This window comes from Arvicola amphibius, chromosome 2, assembly GCF_903992535.2.
Source record: "Arvicola amphibius chromosome 2, mArvAmp1.2, whole genome shotgun sequence".
NCBI classification, from domain to species: domain Eukaryota; kingdom Metazoa; phylum Chordata; class Mammalia; order Rodentia; family Cricetidae; genus Arvicola; species Arvicola amphibius.
In genome coordinates, this window is record NC_052048.2 from 54,934,171 (window position 1) to 54,947,890 (window position 13,720).

Genomic DNA, 13,720 nt, shown 5'->3' on the forward strand with positions numbered 1-13,720 from the left:
GAGCTGCTGCGCCCAGCCCTCTTGCTTATGCATGTCTCTTTGGGGAGGGGCTTTACTGGAGCTCTCCAATAGGGTGATAGGATTCTCCAGATAATAAGAATGGTAAACATATCTGAGTTGTTATTATTATTATTATTATTATTATTATTATTATTATTATTATTATTATTTTCTCCAGATAATAAGAATGGCAAACATATCTGAGTTATTATTATTATTAATTATTATTATTATTATTATTATATTCACCAGATAATAAGAATGGCAAACATATCTGAGTTTCTATGCATCAATCACAAATGTTACCCTTTGCTCAATCCTCATATCTGACTTACTAGGTAGTACCTTTATCATCCTCATTTTATACATGGGGAAACTGAGTCAAAGCAATAGAGAGAGACTTGTACAGCCAAGCCTAGCCCTGGGATTTGTGTTTCCATGTTTCTTCTCCCATGAGGAGTGAGAATACTGTTCTGAAATCTTCCATGGGAGAACACACCCAAGTCTTAGTTAGTACCCCAGACCTTACGCAAAGCTTCCCTCTCTCTGACAAAGGCATTGGGAAAACTGACATCTGTAGATACCCAGCATGCTGAACGGTGTATACTGATCACTGCGTTTGGTAGATGTGAACATAAATGCCAATCTACACCAATAAATTCAGCTATTTTTGGTAAGAAAATAAGAGTTTTCATCTCTCTTGCTTTGGATCTTGTATCTATTTTTTCAAATTGTGGTACCCGATATTGAGGAACAAGGATGTAATTAATTCTTGTCCTATGACCCCCCAACATATGGGCAATAGCAATAGTAAAAAGTAGCTAAAATAACTGTGACCTAGCAGGCATAGATACATGCCCCATGCATTGCCACTATTCCACTGAGGGACGGTACTGCGAGGTATAGAAGGCAAAGGAAGAATTAAATTTGAGGTTTTCAAGTGGGCTTTTGGTAGATAAAAGGGCAATGACTATTTTATTGGCTACATGACGTCTTAATAGGCAAGTCCGAGATTTGATTACAATGGCCTTTGATGTTAACATCAAATAATTTTGCCTTTCATGGAACCACTCACAATAGTTGGCAATTAGTATTGTCTGGGAGCATTCAAAGGTAGAAGTGGCTTAGAGGTACTGACTGCAAAATAGCAATGCAAGATTAGGTCAGGTCACCGCACTCGGAGACCACTTTGATCTGCTCTCCTCTTAGCATGTGGACATACCCGATAGCAAGCCACTAATGCCTGTCACTTGCACTATGCACACAGCCCCGGGACTCTCAGCCCCGACCATATATTGTAGTCTCCTCCTGCTGCTTTCACAATGCACACAGTGGAGCCTTTCCAAAAGCCATGGCTCTCCCGTATAGGACATCCCATGCCAGCCTTTGTTTAGGCTTAGAAGAAATCTGCAGCACGCTGGACAGTCTGAGCCCTGCTGTCTGTGGATCCCTGCGCTCCAGTCTCCCTCCCTTTCGTCCCCACCTTTTCTCCTTTGGCTGCTTTATATTCCTTCCCGATTTGGGTTTCATTCTCTCCTCCTGAACCCTCATTTCCTAGCACGGCTGTCCCATTCATAAACATACTATTCTTCAGGTTCCACTCCGAATGTTGTACCTTTGGGCTTCCTTCCAAAGGAAGGAAGCATGGAATAGCAGTTCCCCTGCTAGAATACCATATGCCATACTCTTCCTGTCTTTTCCAGCATGTATCTCAATCTATTTATTTGGTTTTTGTAGCTACGAATTCTTTTGTCTGACTTTACGGGAGCAGACGTCTGTCTTGTTCACTGTTCTGATCTCAGTGCCTCACGTCACACGTGGAACATGCTTGGTACTGTCTGTGGACACTGAATCTTGGTGATGTTGTGAGCCTAAGGTTTGCCACTCAGGCTTCCGTGCACAGCAATGAGGTGGTCAGTACCGATATGAGTGATAAGCAATTTAAATGCTGTTGATTTACGTCTAGTGGATATGGTTGCACAGACTGTGAATTTTCCAGCTCCATTACTGTCCACTTAGACATTAATATCAGTGGCGTTGATTAGAAACATAAAGCACAACAGCTCCTTATTGGGTAAATGAAAGAATAAATCAATGGAGAAATGACAGAAACAAATGATTGGCCATTAATCCAGAATTATCTACTGGGGTAAGCTGTATTTGACAGACAATCTTTCCTAAAAACTGCAAAATTCCATGTGGATATAAATGTCTTCATATGTCATATGTCAGAGCCCCAATTATTTTGATATTACACGTGTTCCAAAGGAAAACTTTTCCCTCGTCATTTGAATTCCACAAGTACCTTTTATAATCTTGAACCTCACCCTCCAGGTGACAGTATGACATCCTGTTTTGACTTTTTCAGCGTACAGGGACCTCATTTTTGATTTGCAGTGAGAAGGAGCTAAAAGCTGCACTCATTTGAGAGCCAGCACGCACTTTCAATATCACATCTTCTCCACTGGGACCTCTTGAGTGACAGCTGCGGTATGATAGTACGATAGCGAATTAAATGCAATCATCAGGAGAGGAAAAATGCGACATCCAGAAGAAAGGCCTAGAATGTGGTGTTGAGAGTCAAATTAGAAACTTCAGGTAACGACGTGGCTGTGTGGCTGTGGCGCCATTCTCCAGGTCTTCTCACACGGGACCTTCCACTCCTGACCCCGAAATTGATGCGTGCTTGTTAGCAATACCATTTATCAGTACCTTTAAAAAGGGAAATGGTGCAAGAATAAAACGAGGCCTTAGAAACAAGATGATGCATACAGCTCAGCAAGGAAGAATTTGCCTACCATGCATGAGGTTATTGTTATGATCACCAGTGGGGCTAAACCAATCCTTCCTCCTCCTCTCACTCTCATTTTTATTGATCAGTTGATTGATTGATTGATTGATTGACTGAGGGGTGGGGGCAATATTGTTTTTGGCAAAGTCTTATGTACCACATATTGTCTTTGACCCATCACATAGATGAAGTTGGCATTGAACCTGATCCTCCATGCTCTACCTCTCCGGTGCAGAGGCCTCAGGTACGAACACCACACCTGACTGACCTCTGGTCTCTGGACAAGCACACACACACACACACACACACACACACACACACATTTATATACACACTAGTACCTATAAACACATGTAACACACTATTAATGACACACTAGCGTAAAGGCATTTAATAACAATATTCTAACAATAGTGATCTTGTTGTGGGGATGATCAAACTACAGGTCCAGGAAAGAATGGAGAGCACCGAGGGGAGACTGGGCTGCATTGCCATGCTCACTGTCTGTTGGTGACTGCTGTCATGGTACCGTGGAAGAAGGAAACAGAATCAACTAGTTATGACAGACCCTTCACAGCCTATGAAGTCTAGCATACAGTTTGTCTCCTCACAGAGGAAGTTTGCTGAGCCCATTCTGGGGTGACATTAGGTGACTCTAAGAGAAGGTTCAGTGAATGAGCACTCTGAGAAGGAGACACCGCTTCCTGTGTCGGTAGCAAGGAAAGGAAAGCTCTGATCTCTGGATGCTGGGGTTAGAGACATAACTTGCATCCCACTTTCTTTGCTCTGTAGTTTCTAGAAGAAACAAGCATTGCTTTGATAATAAGAACACGAATAAATGCTATGGGGATCTCTCTTAAAAATCACTCTTAATATTTTACCCTATTTTCTTGAGTAATTTTTTAAATTTTTTCACCAACATTAATGATTTTGTGATAAGCTGGCTATGTAGAAATTGTCTCTGAGTGGAGGGGGGTGAATACTGAAGAATTTTCTCCTAACACTGCTCTGTCCCCACCCCGAGTCAAAGGAAAATATGTAAACAATGCAGTGTAGATAGAGAAGCCTCACTAGTTTTGGGGTAAGTGGCCAACTGGCCATCCGAAGTTTCCTTCCTTCTTCCTTCTTCCTTCTTTCTTTTGTTTTTGTGTTTTGTTTTTTATTTTTGTTTTTGTTTTGTTTTGTTGTTTTTGTTTTTGGTCGTTATTCTGGTGTTTCATTTCTATCTGTTTCCCTTAAAACAACAACAGGGTTCCTGAGCTGTTCCTACAACAACTTGCTGTATATGGTTGTATATACATTCTATGCTGAGAAAAATGGTCTTATTTAGCCTGTGGGTGGCAGTGCTTTTTAAATTCTCCAGAGAATACAGAATAACAACCCATTTCTGACTATAAAAATAACATAGCCACAATTACAATAATATAACTAATGATTTTGGAACAATTCTCCAAAGAAACACCAAGCTCACAGTCAGTGCATTCTGTCCTCTTAATGGATTTTCAAGAGAGAGCCTGGTAGCCCATTCCACGTGAGAAAGTCAAACTCTAGGAAAGGTGAGCAGGTGCCCAAAGAGTGACCTCCCCACACACACACAAAGAGGAGGAGAGGGAGAGAGAGCAAAAAGAGAGGAGGCAGAGAGAGAGGAGATGGGGGAGGAGACAGGGAGAGACAGAGAGAGAGAGGAGAGAGAAGGGAAAGAGAGGGGAGCGGGAAGAGAGAGGGGGGAGAGAGAGAAGTCACGGATGGCATGACACTCAGAAGTGGTGAGAAGGCCTGACTTTTTTTCATGAAATCACTGAAAATATTATCCAGAGTGGACAGAAAACACAAACAGATTAATTTCAGGTGATGCTAAGAGACTTCTTATTTAAAATAATTTTAGAAACTGTAAAAGGAGCTGCGGGCAGGCCTGCTTTTCATCCCGCCCAGATCCCACAAGGCTAGCTTTACACCCGAAATAATTACACGGAAACTGTATTCTTTTAAACACTGCCTGGCCCATTAGTTTCAGCCTCTTATTAGCTAATTCTCATATCTTGCTTTAACCCATATTTAGTAATCTGTGTAGCACCATGAGGTGGTGGCTTACTGAGAAAGATTCAGCATGTCTGACCTGGTGGCTAGCTTCATGGCGACTGACCCAGAGAGGATAGGCATGGCGATTGACTAACTTCCCTTCTTCCCAGCATTCTGTTATGTCTACTCCACCTATCTAAATCCTGCCTTATCAAAAAGCCAAGGCAGTTTCTTTATTAACCAATGAGAGTCCTCCATCAAGGAACCTTTTTGGTAAAATGTGCTATAAATCCAAATTGGATTTCTTTTTTTATCCTAATAAAGTTCACACAGAAGTCACACTGCTGATTTTCAAACTTCACCTGACATTATTTATTATGTCACATGGAAAAACACAGGCTAGAAGGATATAACCATTGTGTTCTGGACATTCTGGAGAAGCATGTTTTTGCCAATTGAAACCTTTTGTTTTGCTGCTTAAATTAAAGCAAGCATTGTTGGATTTCTGACTTGGCGACCATGGGTCTGCAGAGATGTTGGAAAATGTCTGTATTGGTAATTGATCATTTCATAGTGCTAAACGGAAACAGAACTATTTTAGCATTTTGAAATTAGTATTGTTAGTTATGCCAAACAAACACCCAATTTTTGACAAAGGCTTCTCTTTTCATAGGTAGAACTGAAAGTCATTCTATATCCATCCTATAGTAAAAGAAAATACTAAGTTGGGTTTTGGAACCAAAATATAAATGCTGGGACACCATCTTATTCCAATCAGAGTGACATTTTGTTAGAAACGCTGCTAAGGATCTGGACAAAGGGGATACTTCCATGCTACTGGTGGAAACATAGGTTAGTGCAGCCATTGTGGAAAATGGCAACGAGGTTCCTCAGACTACTAGGGCCAGAACCATCATGTGTTCAGCATACACCCAAAGAAAATGTGCTCAGCATACTGCTGGCACATCTGCTCTTGCAATACCCACAATAATCAAGACATAGTTACCAAGGGGTCTACTGATAGATGAATAAACAGAAGCTCCCAGTCCCCCGCCCCGCCACTCACACAAACACACATGCAATGAGGTAATTGTCAGTTAGAGACGAGAATGAATTGCTCACATCTGTGTCAAAATGGATAGACTTGGAAGACACTTTCTTCAATGAACTATCCAGGCACAGAAAGACAAACAAGGCATGCTCTCAGTCATCGTGGAGGCGAAAACCTTCATAAAGCAGACTACAGGTCATTAGGGATTAGGAGGTAAGTGGTATATACACAGGAATATACCACTACTGGCATGTTCAATAAACAGAAAGAATGACTTCCTGTGTTTTATGCTGAAATGGGGTAACTGTTGCCTAGAACAATTCATGCTATATTTTGAAATAACTAAAAAGCCTTGGTGCTTCCCAGTACACAGAATGATAAACGAGGGAATGGAAATGCAAAATCCTCCAGCTTGATCTTTACTCATCATGTGTGCATGCATTAACTTACTGTGCCGAACGCCATAAAAATGGACACATGTGTATTAATTTAGTACATGTTAAGCTGACAGTTTACCCTCAAATCATGGGACCTTCTACTTGAAACACAGTAAGAGATAGATAAAAGTAAAATATATTTTTAAACCTTTACATCTTCCTTGATTGAACATTAATAAAATTAGGTATTTTACTGTTATCTTTATTTTATAGAAAAAGACCTTGAAGTTCAGATAGCTCAAGAAACATGCCAAGAATACTGGGTATACCTGCCATCCCAGTGCTAAGGAGGCAGCGACAGGTGGATCTCTTGTCAGCCAGCCTAGTCTACTTGCTACAGCCCATGCCAGTGAGAGACTGTGTCTCAAAAAAAGGACACTTGACACACTCAAACCTGCACATATACACAATATATACACATACGAAGAAATAAACACACCAAGGTCACACAACCACAAAGAGGCAACATAAGACACAACTTCTAGACTGTGAGGCTGGATTTCTCGGTTTGGATGCTGTTGACATGGAGCCTGGATTGTCCTTTGTGTCCTAGGAGGTGAAATGTTATTTCAAGATTGCTCGGCAGCCATTTGATGGAAGTAGTAGATTTTCTTTCTCCCCAAGCTGTAACAATCAAGTGTCCCTAGGCTACCAGTTCCTTCAGGGGCCACGTCCCTGTTTTAGAACTCTACTCAAAGCCCCTAGCTCTAAATACTATGTTTTCTGCCTTTTCACAACAAGGTCACCTCTGTTCAGTGGCCGGAGCAAGCTCTTCTCCACGTGTGCACATCTGGACCACAGCCAACTTCAATTCTCTCTCATTTACCTGGGAAGGAAATGCCAGGTCCCCACAATCTGAGGTGATTTGGGATATGGATCCAAAGCTAAATGAATAAAAAATAATGAATTGCCTTGCTCTCATTACCAGAAATTTGAGCTAGAACTGGATCCATGTGCTCAAGGCGGGGATTGTTGAGGGGAGGCTGGGTGGGAAGACCTCAAGTTCTGCGTATTCCCCGCTTCACTTAGAGCTAATTTGATGAAGAAATACAATGAGAAATGCAAAGTCATCAAAGATGATGGGTTTTTCTTTATGACCCTTGGCACCAGAACAGAGGGTCTATTTTTGTGGGTTTTTGAATTTCCAGAATAAAGAGAATAAGAATGTTTAGGTAATGTTTGGATGGTTTGGAGACTGTTCTTACATTAGCGATAGGTCAATTAATATCAGAACAGTTCAAAGAAGCAATTATCTTAATTTATAAATCACTTCAGAGGTAGGAAGCTGCCATCCATTAATGTGGTTTGTGCAAATCAGAGCGCGCATGGTTGTGTGTTTGTGTGTGCTTCTCTCTCCATGCCATCCTATCTGGCCCGAGTTTCCAGACTGGTTTACATACCTCCCTGATTATGTATTTGTCTCCAGGGCTATGCCCAAAACATAAAGCATCGACTCTTGACATTTGAGCCCTGGCTGAGACCGCCTTCCCTTTCGAGTTTTTGCTGAGAGGTAGCGTCACAGACGATGTGGCTTCTCAAATTCACTGTAAACAGCAGGGTCTGTGAGTGGGGACTCCTCACTAGGTCACATTGCTTCCAGATGATTGTGCAAAAAAAGAGAAAACCAGAGTGGTTTCTGGATAGAGTGAGCATAGTGAACAATTAGCTGGTGAGCTGCCACCAAATGTCATTTAAAGCCTTGCAAGTCAAGCTTTTTTTCTTTTCTTTTTTTAAAAAAAATCTGTCTATTTTTTTGGGGTTTTTTTTATTAAATTATATAATTTTACAAATTTTCACCTCCTCCCATTTCCCTTTCCTTCCCCCTTCCCCCCACCCTTACCTCTCCAGTCCAAGGAGCAGTCAGGGTTCCCTGCCCTGTGGGAAGTCCAAGTTCCTCCCCCAGCCATCCAGGTCTAGGAAGGTGAGGATCCAAACAGACTAGGTTCCCACAAAGCCAGTACATGCAGTAGAATCAAAACACAGTGCCATTGTTCTTAATTTCTCAGTCAGCCCTGGGTAGCCCTTGCTGTCCTGGACTTACTTTTTAGATCAGGCTGGCCTCGAACTCACAGAGATCTGCCTGCCCTGTAGCACCACACCTAGGCTTTCTCTCTCTCTCCCTTCTTCCTTCCTTTCTTCTTCCCTCCCTCCCTCCCTCCCTCTCTCCCTCTCTCCCTTCTTTCCTTCCTTTCTTCCTTTCTTTCTTTCTTTCTTTCTTTCTTTCTTTCTTTCTTTCTTTCTTTCTTTCTTTCTTCCTTTCTTTCACCAGGAACTCAAGTTCCAGGGGAAGTAAAACTTTCTTCTTGCTTCTGGATCACCCACATAACATTAAAACAAAAACAAAATATCAAAAACAAAAAAAAAAAACCTCCTTAACAAAGTGCCAAGCACTGTGCTCAGCACTAGAGCTATAAAAAGACTCATAGCTCACGGCAAATGCAAACTTAATTGGGATGCCGACTAGGACACTGAGTGTTGGGGGAAACCTGCTTTTTGTCATGGGTCAAAAAATATGGTGTCAGAGGCCCCTTACATCTTCTAGAAGTTTTCAGAAGGACAGGACTATTACCTCAAAGCTGACATGAACAGTTGTAGCCCAGTCACTTGGAGCACAGAAGGTGGAGCTGAGGAGGAATGAGGGGAGGCATAGCAAGGGACAGGAGCCAAGGCCCAGAAGCAGGAGAGTTTCTGGCAACCCCAGAAAGCAGATTTCAAGACAAAGAAGATCAGAAAAAAGAAGGGGGTGGGAAGGATGTGGAGCTAGCAATGTGAATAACCACAAGAGCATTAAATATTTCCTAAGTCACAGGAGCGCTGAGCTGAGGACATTGGCATATGTCATCAGGATATGGCATATTGGCACTTCCTCTGAGCTGAGGAATACTATGGTAAGAGTAATGAAGAACAACGGGAACCAAAGAGTCCTGCTCTGCCAAAGGGATGCAAGAGCATGGTGGGGGAAGTGCGACTGGGCCCAGGCCAGTGAGTGTGACACCAGAAAGTGGAGCTTCTTATGGTCAATGAAATTTCAGAATTTAGTTGCGACTCAATCTCGCTAATAATAACCCTTTCCATTACATATCTTTCTTGCCTAATAATTTAGGATATAATTCTGCTGTCTGAAATCAAGATTCAAGCTAGTGGACACACACACACACACACAGAGAGAGAGAGAGAGAGAGAGAGAGAGAGAGAGAGAGAGAGAGAGAGAGAGAGAGAGAGAGAGAGAGAGAGAGAGAATTGTATTTGTTCCAGGGCTGATCATTGCTCTCCTTGCTTTCAGACCACACTCCTCTTAGTCATGGGGCTGGTCCCCCGAGTGCCAAGCAGGTGTTCACACAACAATCAGCTCTAGAGATGAGAAACCACAAGGTTACACAGCAGATCATTCTTTACAGAGAGGAAATCTCTTCAAAGGCGACGCTGCAGCTAAGACAACAGCCAAGAAGAGCCTATCAAGGTAACTCCAACGCACAACCAAAGCCTTGGGGTGAAGTGACGGTGAGCTGGAGACTCAGGGAAGAATATTATAGAGACAGAGGGAAGAGTATTAGGAGGAGCCTTGTGAACCGTAGTGTGGCAGCTTAGAGACCAGGACATGTGGATGTTAAAGTCACCTCCTTCACAACTAGACACTGGCAGACCCATTCCAAGGGTTGAAACAAACGGTCTGCTTTGAGCTATGACATTTCTGTGCAATTGCTGCAAATTGTTTATTGTGAGATTTCTACGTCCTACCTTTAACTGATAGAGCCTTCACTGTAATACATTTCCGTGGGAAAGCAAAGCAGATGGCCTGCATAAGAAGCTTTAATTAGAGCAATGATTATAGCCCAAGTCCAGGCTGCTAGGTATGTCCAGGCTACCAGGTGTTGGTCAATAATCCCATCCTTTTCTGGAAAGAAGAGGAAAAGGAAGCTGCAGAACTTTCCACTTAGAAGAACACACCCAAAACAAAGAGGACCTGTGGGCCAGGTGCCCCACCAGTAATTAATTCAACTCTTTAATTATGAAAGTGTTTAGGAAACTGAAGTAATGAGATGATCAGCCTTGGGGATGTCTGTGCTCCCAGGACCGTTCTGCCATTGCCAAGTCTCCTGTTCCAGCTGGGAAGGAATGTAAGCATCCAGAGGAAGGAAATGGTTCCGTGTGTTAAGCGCTTGCCACACAAGTATGCGGACCTCAGTTTCTATCCCTAGATGCCACATAAAAGCTAAACACAGTAATACTGGCATCTGTAATCCTCATGCTCCCATGGGAAGATGGGCAATGGAGACAAGAATCCTGGGAAATTTGAAGTACAGCCTGCTATATGCAGCAGGGAGACCTGTGGCAAACCGGGAGGAAATGGATGACCAGCACTCATGATTGTCCTCTAGCTTCCACAGCCCATACCCACCCCGACACAAACACCCCGACGTACAAACACACACACACACACACACACACACACACACACACACACACGGGGATTTACAGATAGACCATTGTAGGTGTGAGACTGGCTTCCACTTCCTACTGTGACCTCAGGGATAACACATCTCAACCTCAGTTTTCCAAGTCTATAAACTGGGGGTCATTCTTGATGAGGGAAACCCCAGGACACGGGGTATACATTGTCGCTTACATTTTGTTGGCTTCTTGGCTCCATCGGCCTCTTCTATTCAGTGAAATACCAGGTTTTACAGCCTCCAACTAACCCACTGGTTATTTCTTCTGCAGCCATCACCTTCCTCTGGAAGGAAGAACAGACTGCTGTTAACTTGGCTTCATTTTATCACCACCAAAGGATGGCTGTTAATCAAGGCATGCTATAAAGAAAACCATAAGATTGTTTTCATGATGAAAGACTTACCTAAAGGCTGCTGTTTGTTATTTAAGTGCTGTTAGTGTCTAGCAAAATTTAAAAATACAAAACAAGATGTGGGCTGGATACATGGAGGTTGAGGAGGAGATTTCTTAGAGCTGTTAATTTATGTGTGGCTCATATAACATGTTACATCACGCTGTTTTGAAAACAATATCATAGTACCATTAAATTTAATCTTCTGGTCCAATGACATTATCACATCCAAGTCAAGAATACTTGTTCCTGTGAAGGTATATTAGTAGCTAGAAACTTAAATAATTATTTTATTTGGATAAATTTCAACATTAACACTCCCTACTTTGTCCATGTTTTGTGGAATCTTAATATTCAGAGACCACAGGAAACTGAGTGGTCTTGAAAGAATATGGGCGTGGACCCACTTGGTAATTAGGTGCTACCCTTCACAGGACTTGGACAGTTTGTAGCAGACTCAGGAACTGTGAAGTCTGCCATTTGAGTCCCAGCTCCGCCTCTTACCAGATATTTGATCTTAGTACAAACCGTGTTGTCTCTAAACCTCAGTTTCCTTCTCTGTAAGATGTGGGAAACAACAAGAAGATTCACCTTATAAGCTGCCATTAGACTTGAGCCCCAGGAAAGCGCTTGCAGTAGGACCTACCACAGTAGGTCACAGAAGAAGCCACCTCCACTGTTAGCTGAGCTGCCTTTAGCAGGTCACTCTAAGCAACCTGGACTCTAAATACTTCATCTGTAAAACACAGGCCTCCCTCCAGGCTCCCCTCATGGCTCCCCTCCATGCTCTGCCCCCTTCTCCTTTTCTCCTTTATGCGAAGTCTTTCTACAAAGCCTGGAGACGCCTTGAATACATAATCCTTCTGCCTCAGCCTCTTTCATACCAGCAAAATACAGGTTTTGGATGAGAGTGTTCTCTAAATTTAATTATTCTTACATGGATTTTAAATTGGAATTTTTGTGAAAATATAATTCTAAAAAGAATGAAATTGCCCTTGGTATATCCATGTAAATCTATGAATTTAAAATAAATATGTCATTCTGTGTGGCAAAGGGACTGTTGGGTGTGGGGATCAGAGGAAACCTTGAGTGAATGAAGTCCTTAGTGAAATCTGTGCTGTGGACATGGGCATGGCCGTGTCAGGGACCCCAAAGCTTCAGCCTCATGAGAAATGCCAAAGTCTTATATCCTGGTCCAAGCGTGTGCGGGAAATGCCCATCATAGCTTTCTCTCTGCCATGGATACTTTCAGCCTGAAGACTGCTTCCTTCCAGAGGCTGCTCTCACTGAGATTAGCTAACCTGCCTCCTTGGTTCAGCTGTGTACCATGAGCCCACCTCCTTGATTCAGTGGTGTGCAATAACCCACTTCCCCATCCATCTGTATACAGTGAACACGCTGAGCTTGCGGAGCGCTGCATCTTCTCCAGCTGACACCCCAGGCCATCCGATCCCAGGTTTTCTGCCAGTGTCTGCCCTTTTTATACCTCCTCTCTATACCAATTAGGTCAAGTCCCTGGAACCCTGCAAGGATGCGACAGTTTGTTTTACTTTCATCCTGACTTTTTGAGGGAGTGTCTTCCTACCTTTCCAGTCTCAGCTAGTCAGACTCACTGTGCAAACTCGGATGACCTTGAACCTGCAGCAATCTTCCTATTTAGTCTCCTGAGTGTGGGAATTGTGAGCACCACCATCTCCGAGTTACAGAACTGACTTTAAGAGCACAGAAGATCACACCACCCACCTTTCCAATGCGCTGTTGTAGCCCCAGCCACAGATATAATGCTCGTCACCAATGACTTAAAAGAAACCCACACACCCGAGATGCCTCTGTAGCCTCTGTGCTAGCTATCTTTTTAGTTCAAACGTAACACGGTAGAAACTCCCGTGAAAGCCATGTCTTCTGTGGCAGAGGAGAGGGTGGAACTTAAAGCCAGATGTAGTGGGGAGCTGCGGGCAGGCCTGTTTTTCATCCTGCCCGGCTCCTGGCTGCCTGGCTAGCTTATGCCTGGAAATAACAACACACAAACTGTCTTAATTTAAACACTGCCTGGCCTCTTATTAGTTTCAGCCTCTTATTAACCAATTCTCACGTCTTGCTTTAACCCATATTTAGTAATCTGTGTAGCACCACGAGGGGTGCCTTACCAGGAGATATCTTAACCTGTGTCCTTCTCGGAGAGGAGAGGCATGGCGACTGCCCGAGGCATCTGCCTCACTCCCAGCATCTCTGTCTACTCCACCCACCTAAGGGCTGGCCTATCAAATGGGCCAAGACAGTTTCTTTATTAACCAATGAAATCAACTCAAACAGAAGATCCTCCCACATCAGCCAGACAGCTTGCAACCAAATGACACTTTTTATTTCATGATAAAGTAAGTAAGTCATTTAACAACTATGCGCCTCCATTTCCCTATTAACAAAATCAGGATAAGAAAGCTATCGACTCCGAGTGTGGTTATGGGATCTTTTAGATAAGTTAATACATGAAGTGGTCTTAGCATACCTACGCTACCAACATAAGCAGCTATCTCATATTTTAGCAAATAGAAATGCATATCATCTCACAGTTCTGTTTT

The 13,720-nt window shown here is 42.9% G+C and overlaps 1 long non-coding RNA gene across 1 annotated transcript in view; it reads right to left on the minus strand.

The window, feature by feature from the left end:
• Nucleotides 1-10,916: 10,916 nt before the first annotated feature.
• LOC119807697 overlaps nucleotides 10,917-13,720 on the minus strand; it is a 171,846-nt gene continuing 169,042 nt past the window's right edge. The window contains exon 5 of the long non-coding RNA XR_005284334.1: nucleotides 10,917-11,033. This is a non-coding gene — a long non-coding RNA (uncharacterized LOC119807697). The remainder of the gene's footprint in view (nucleotides 11,034-13,720) is intronic.